Source organism: Trachypithecus francoisi, unplaced genomic scaffold, assembly GCF_009764315.1.
Source record: "Trachypithecus francoisi isolate TF-2019V2 unplaced genomic scaffold, Tfra_2.0 Lachesis_group13, whole genome shotgun sequence".
In the NCBI taxonomy this organism is placed as follows: Eukaryota; Metazoa; Chordata; class Mammalia; order Primates; family Cercopithecidae; genus Trachypithecus; species Trachypithecus francoisi.
In genome coordinates this window covers 55,784,119-55,790,118 of record NW_022681458.1, presented here as the reverse complement: position 1 = coordinate 55,790,118, position 6,000 = coordinate 55,784,119, and the positions used below count along the sequence as shown (strand labels likewise).

General features: G+C 32.5%; 1 long non-coding RNA gene across 1 annotated transcript in view; it reads left to right on the top strand.

The window, feature by feature from the left end:
- The first annotated feature begins 461 nt into the window (after positions 1-461).
- Positions 462-6,000, top strand: part of LOC117095355 — a 29,338-nt gene continuing 23,799 nt past the window's right edge. The window contains exon 1 of the long non-coding RNA XR_004441936.1: positions 462-828. This is a non-coding gene — a long non-coding RNA (uncharacterized LOC117095355). The remainder of the gene's footprint in view (positions 829-6,000) is intronic.

The following is a 6,000-nucleotide window of genomic DNA, read 5'->3' as shown; positions in this document are numbered from 1 at the left end:
CTGCCAAATGATAGAATAAATTACTGTACAACCAGCCATGTGTGGATTTTAAGTTGCTCCATATGTCTACCTTTTTTCCTTTTCTCTTTTTTTTCAGTTTAGCAATTGTGAGTATGCAGCAGAATTGTAATGTGATTTGAATCTGCACTTACCTGATAAATAATAAAGTTGATCACCTTTTCTTATGTTTATTAACCATTTGGATATTCCCTTGTAAAGGACTTTTAAAGTGTTTTGTCTAGACATACATATTTTTCAGTTTGTTTGTTTATAGTCAAGAGGTCTTCTATTTTTATTTACACATATTATGCCATGAATTCATAGGAAATAGGTTCCAGCAGCTCGGCTTTGAACTGGGTTATTTGCGTGGAGCAGGCTGGCACTTCGGTTGAACTCACATGTGTTTCTCTTTTGCTTCCTTCTTTTTCTGATCATTTTCCTTCCTGCTTTTCAAAAAGTTATCTTGGCTGTTAGAACGCTTAATATGCTCAATATGCACATTAATTATCTTGGCAAGAATCTTGCTCTTAACTTGTTTGTTTATAACAATGCCAACAGTATGCTGGGTACATTGTAGAGAGAATATTCCAGTTTTTCCATGGTAACATTTGTGGGGCATTCCTTTCTGAACAGTATACACTCCTTTGATGTCTGCAGTATCATCATTCTTAAAGGTTCACATGTATATGGCCATAGGAGCACCTCCATGTTTTCTAAAAAGCCTACAGAACATATATTGGGTGCTTCTCCTCCTCTTTCCCTTTGTGTTCATCACTTTAGTGGATCACTGGAAGAAGAAGGTTCTAACTGAAAGGCTAAATTTAAAGTGTGAGTAATGTTTTAAATAGTACACAGTATTTTGTAACACATTTCTTCAGCAATAATTTCTGCTATAAGTTTCATGTATATTCTTTCAGTGATAACCTATGCAAATATAAAGTTTTTTATATTTTTATATTTATATAAATATAGAGTTATAACAAAAGGAAATCTGTTATGACTTTATATGGATGTATATAAGTGCATTGTATATGTAAAAATTATTTTTAAAAAGCAAATGGCAGGACTTGCACTTCTGGGAAGACAGAGCGAGGCATTTTTTTTCTGTTCCTTTCATTAAGTACAATAAACCCCCCTGGGCATTATACATAACAAAAATATAAGAATATATATAACATAAATATAAGAATATTTGCAAAAATAGAGAAAAGAAGGCAGACTATATAGTAACTTGGGACACAAGCAATGATATGGAGGGAATTTTACTGGGGTTTCTTTTTGCCTCATATACTCTAGGCTGGGTACTGAAGAAACCAGAAAAAAAAAAAAAAAAAAGAAATGCCAACAAAAGCAGACAAAAATGTCCCCAAGAAAAGCATACTCTCTCAAGTTAGAGAACCTGGAATGGAGCAATTTAGAAAGATAGAAAACTTTTAGATAATCACTGTATTCCTGCTAAACAGTGCAGAAAAATTATGGCCTCATTTTCATCCCTACCAGCAAATGTTGATGGAAGAGTCTAGACTTCAACTCTTGCCCAACTGTACCAAGACATATCCTATCCTGGCCCTCTAGTGCAGTATCAAAGGAAAACCATGGAGAGTTAGGATTTTTTTATTCTCATAGACAGCATCAAGGTATTATCCTTATTCATTTACCAGAGTGATCTCAAAGATATCTCATAAAATAAGATTTTTAAAAATTATCTTTTTATTTCAATAGGTTTTTAGGGAGCAAGTGTACACTGTACCCAAAGTGTTGTCATTTATCCCTCATCTCCTGCCACAGTTTCCCCCAAGTCCCCAAAGCCCAATGTATCATTCTTACACTTTTGTGTCCTCATGGCATAGCTCTCACTTATGAGTGAGAACACATGATATTTGGCTTTTCATTACTGAGTTATTTCACTTATAGTAATAGTCTCAAGTTCTATCCAGGTTGCTGCAAATGCCATTTTCATTCCTTTTTATGACTGACTGGTGTGTATGTGTGTGTGTGTGTGTGTATATATATCTCCCTATATATATTTCTATATATAGGGATATATATTAATCTATATATAGGGATATATATGGATATATATATGAATATATATGGATATATTTGGATATATATAGGGATATATATGATATATATATATATATCTCACATTTTGTTATTCACTCATTGATTAATTGATGGGCATTTGGGCTGGTTCCATATTTTTGCAGTTGTGAATTGTGCTGCTATAAACATGCATATGCAAGTGTCCTTTTCGTATAATGACTTCTTTTCTTCTGAGTAGATACCTAGTAGTGGGATTGCTGGATCAAATGGTAGATCTACTTTTAATTCTCTAAGGAATCTCTACATTGTTTTCCTCAGCGGTTATACTAGTTTACATTCCCACCAACAGTGTAAAACTGTTCCCTTTTTAACACATTCATGCCAATATCTTTTTTTTTTTTAATTTTTGAACATGGCCATTCTTGCAGGAGTAGGGTGGTATCTCATCGTGGTTTTGATTTGCATTTCCCTGATAATTAGTTATGTTGAGCATTTTTCCAAATACTTGTTGGCCATTTGTATATCTCCTTTTGAGAATTGTCTATTCATGTCTTTAGTCCGCTTTTTGATGGAGTTGTTTAATTTTTTCCCAATGATTTGTTTGAGTTCTTTGTAGATTCTGGATGTTAGTCCTTTGTTGGATATACAGATTGTGAAGATTTTCTCCCACTCTGTGTGTTGTCTGTTAACTATGCTTATTATTTATTTTTCTGTGTAGAAGTTTTTTAGTTTAATTAAGTCTCATCTATTTATCTTTGTTTTTGTTACATTTGCTTTTGGGTTCTTGGTCATGAAATCTTTCCTTAAACCAGTATCTAGAAGGGCTTTTCTGATATTATCTTCTAAACTTTTTATAGTTTCAGGTCTTAGATTTAAGTATTTGATCCATCTTTAGTTGATTTTTGTATAAGGTGGGAGATGAAGATCCAGTTTAATTCTTCTACATGTGGCTTGCCAATTACTCCAGCACCATTTGTTGAGTAAGGTGTCCTTTACCCACTTTATGTTTTTATTTGCTTTGTTGAAGATCAGTTGACTCTAAGTATTTGGCTTTATGTCTAGGTTTCTCTATTCTGATTCGTTGGTCTATGTGCCAATTTTTATAGCAGTGTCATGCTGTTTTGGTGGCCAGGAAGATATAGAAACTCTAAACAGGCCAATAACAAGCAGGGAGATGGAAACAGTAGTAAAAAAAAAAAAAAAAAAAAAATGCCAACAAAGAAAAGTTCAGGACCAGATGGATTCACAGCTGAATTCTATCAGACATTCAAAGAAGAGTTGGAACCAATACTATTGACACTATTCCAAAAGATAGAGAAAGATAGAATCCTCCCCAACTCATTGTGTAAAGCTAGTATCCCCCTAATACCAAAACCAGGTTAAGATATAACAAAAAAAGAAATGTACAGACCAATATCACTGATGAACATAGATGCAAAAATCCTCAACAAAATACTTGTCAACAGAATCCAACAGCATATCAGAAGGATAATCTACCATAATCAAGTGGGTTTTATACAAGGGAGACCAGAACGGTTTAACACATGCAAGTCAAAAAATGTCATACACCACGTAAACAGAATTAAAATTAAAAAGATCCCATAATTATCTGAATAGATGCAGAAAGAGCATTTGACAAAATCTAGCATCCCTTTATGATTAAAGCCCTCAGCAAAATCAGCATATAAGGGACATACTTTATGACAAACCCACAGCCAACATTTTACTGAACAAGGAAAAGTTGAAAGTATTCTCCCTGAGAACTGGAACAAGACAGGGATGCCCACTTTCACCACCTTTATTCAACATAGCACTGGAAGTCCTAGTCAAAGCAATCAGATGAGAGAAAGAATAAAGGGCATTCAAATCAGTAAACGGGAAGTCAAACTGTTGCTGTTTGCTGATGATATGATCAGGACCTAGAAAATGCTAAAAACTCATCCAGAAAGCTCCTAGAACTGGTAAATGAATTCAGCAAAGTTTCAAGATACAAAATTAAGGCCAATCTAACACAAAGATATGAAAATTCTAAATGTGTACGTAACAAATAACAGAGCTGCAAAATATGGGAATTGAAATCTGGTAGAACTGAAAGGATAAATAGACAAATGCACAGTTATAATTGGAGAGTGTACTTCAACACCCTTTTCTCAACAGTTGAAAGAACACAGAAAATCAGCAAGGATATAGAAAAACTCAACACTGAAGCAACAGGATATAATCAACATTTATACCCCAAAAAATAGAATATGTACTTCCCCCCAACCTAGCATAAGCCATATACCAAGATAGACTATATTATGGGTCATAAAACAAACCAAGCAAATTTAAAATCATATAGAATATGTTCTCTGACTATAATGAAATCAAATGATACTGATACAGAAATCAATATCAGAACGATAACAGAAAAATTTTCGAACACTTGGAAACTAAACGACTAGTTTCTTAGCAATGCATTGTCAAAGAACAACTTTTAATGGATAATTTAAAATGCACTGAATAAAATGAACATGAAAATAAAATATATCAAAATTTGTGGGTAGAAGTTATAGTAATGCTTGCTGGAGGGAAATTTGTAGTACTAAATAATTAAATTAGTAACTAGGAAATATCTTGAGTCAGTTAGTTATCTAAGTGCCCACTTCAAGAATCTGGAAATAGAATAGAAAAATAAACCCAAGGCAAGCAAAAGAAAGTAAAGAGTAACAATAAGAGTAGATATCAATAAAATGTAAAACAGAAAAAAACCAGCACATTAATAAAAATGAAGCTTGTTCTTTGAAAAGATTAATAAAATTGACAAATTTCTGTGAAGACTGACAAAGAAAACAGAAAGAAGACACATATTGGTAATGTCAGGAACAAAGCAAGGGATATCACCATGGTCCCTGTTGATAGTAAAAATATAATAAGGGAATATTATCAGTATAAGGATAAAAAGAAAATTCTACACACAGAAATTGATCACTTTACATAAAATAGACAAATTCTTCAAAAAGTCTAAACTACCATAACTCATCCAATATAAAATTTATCCAAAATAAAATTTATCCAAAATAAAATTTTTAGTGGCTATATAACTACTAAGGATATTAAATTGTTATTTAAACTCTCAGAAAGTAAATCTCCTGCCCCAGATGGTTTCAATGGACAATTAATTCTACCAATTGTTTACAGAAGAATTAACATTAATTGTACACAATCTTTTCAGAAAATAGGGAAGGAGGGAATGTTTCACGATTTATCCTATGTACCTAGTATTGACACTGATACTAAAACCAGACTAAGCATACACACAAAAAGGAAATTACAGACCAATGTCCCTCATGTATACAGTTGCAAAAATTCTTGACAAATTTTATAGAAGTCAGCAATGTGGAAAAATAACTGTACATTATTAACCAAGAGTATTTATTTCCAGATATGCAAGACTGATTCAATGTTCAAAAATCAATCAATGTAATCCACTATATTAACAAGCTAAAAAGGAAGTCACATGGTCATATCAATCATATAGGAAAAGGTTTTGGCATGATTCACTTTCATTCATAAAAAAAATTCAGAGACTAGAAATGGAAGAAAAGTTTGTCGATTTGAGAAAGAGAATCTATAAAAACCTATAGTCTAAATTATATTAAAAGGTGAAATATTGAATGCTTACCCCCTAAGATTAGAAATAATGTAAGAATGTCATTCCTCACCACTACTAGTCCACACAGTACTAACATTTCTAGCGAGCATAGTAGGACAATAAAATGAGAGTTAAAAAAAATAGTGCTTGGAGAGAATTAATTAAAACGGCTTCCATTTTAAGATGACATGATGTTCCACAAAGAAAATCACAAGGAATGTAAAATTAATAAGAGAGTTCAGCAAGGTGGCTATACATAAGATAACACATGAAATTATATTTCTATATACTAGCAATGAATACATGAAAACAGAAATTAA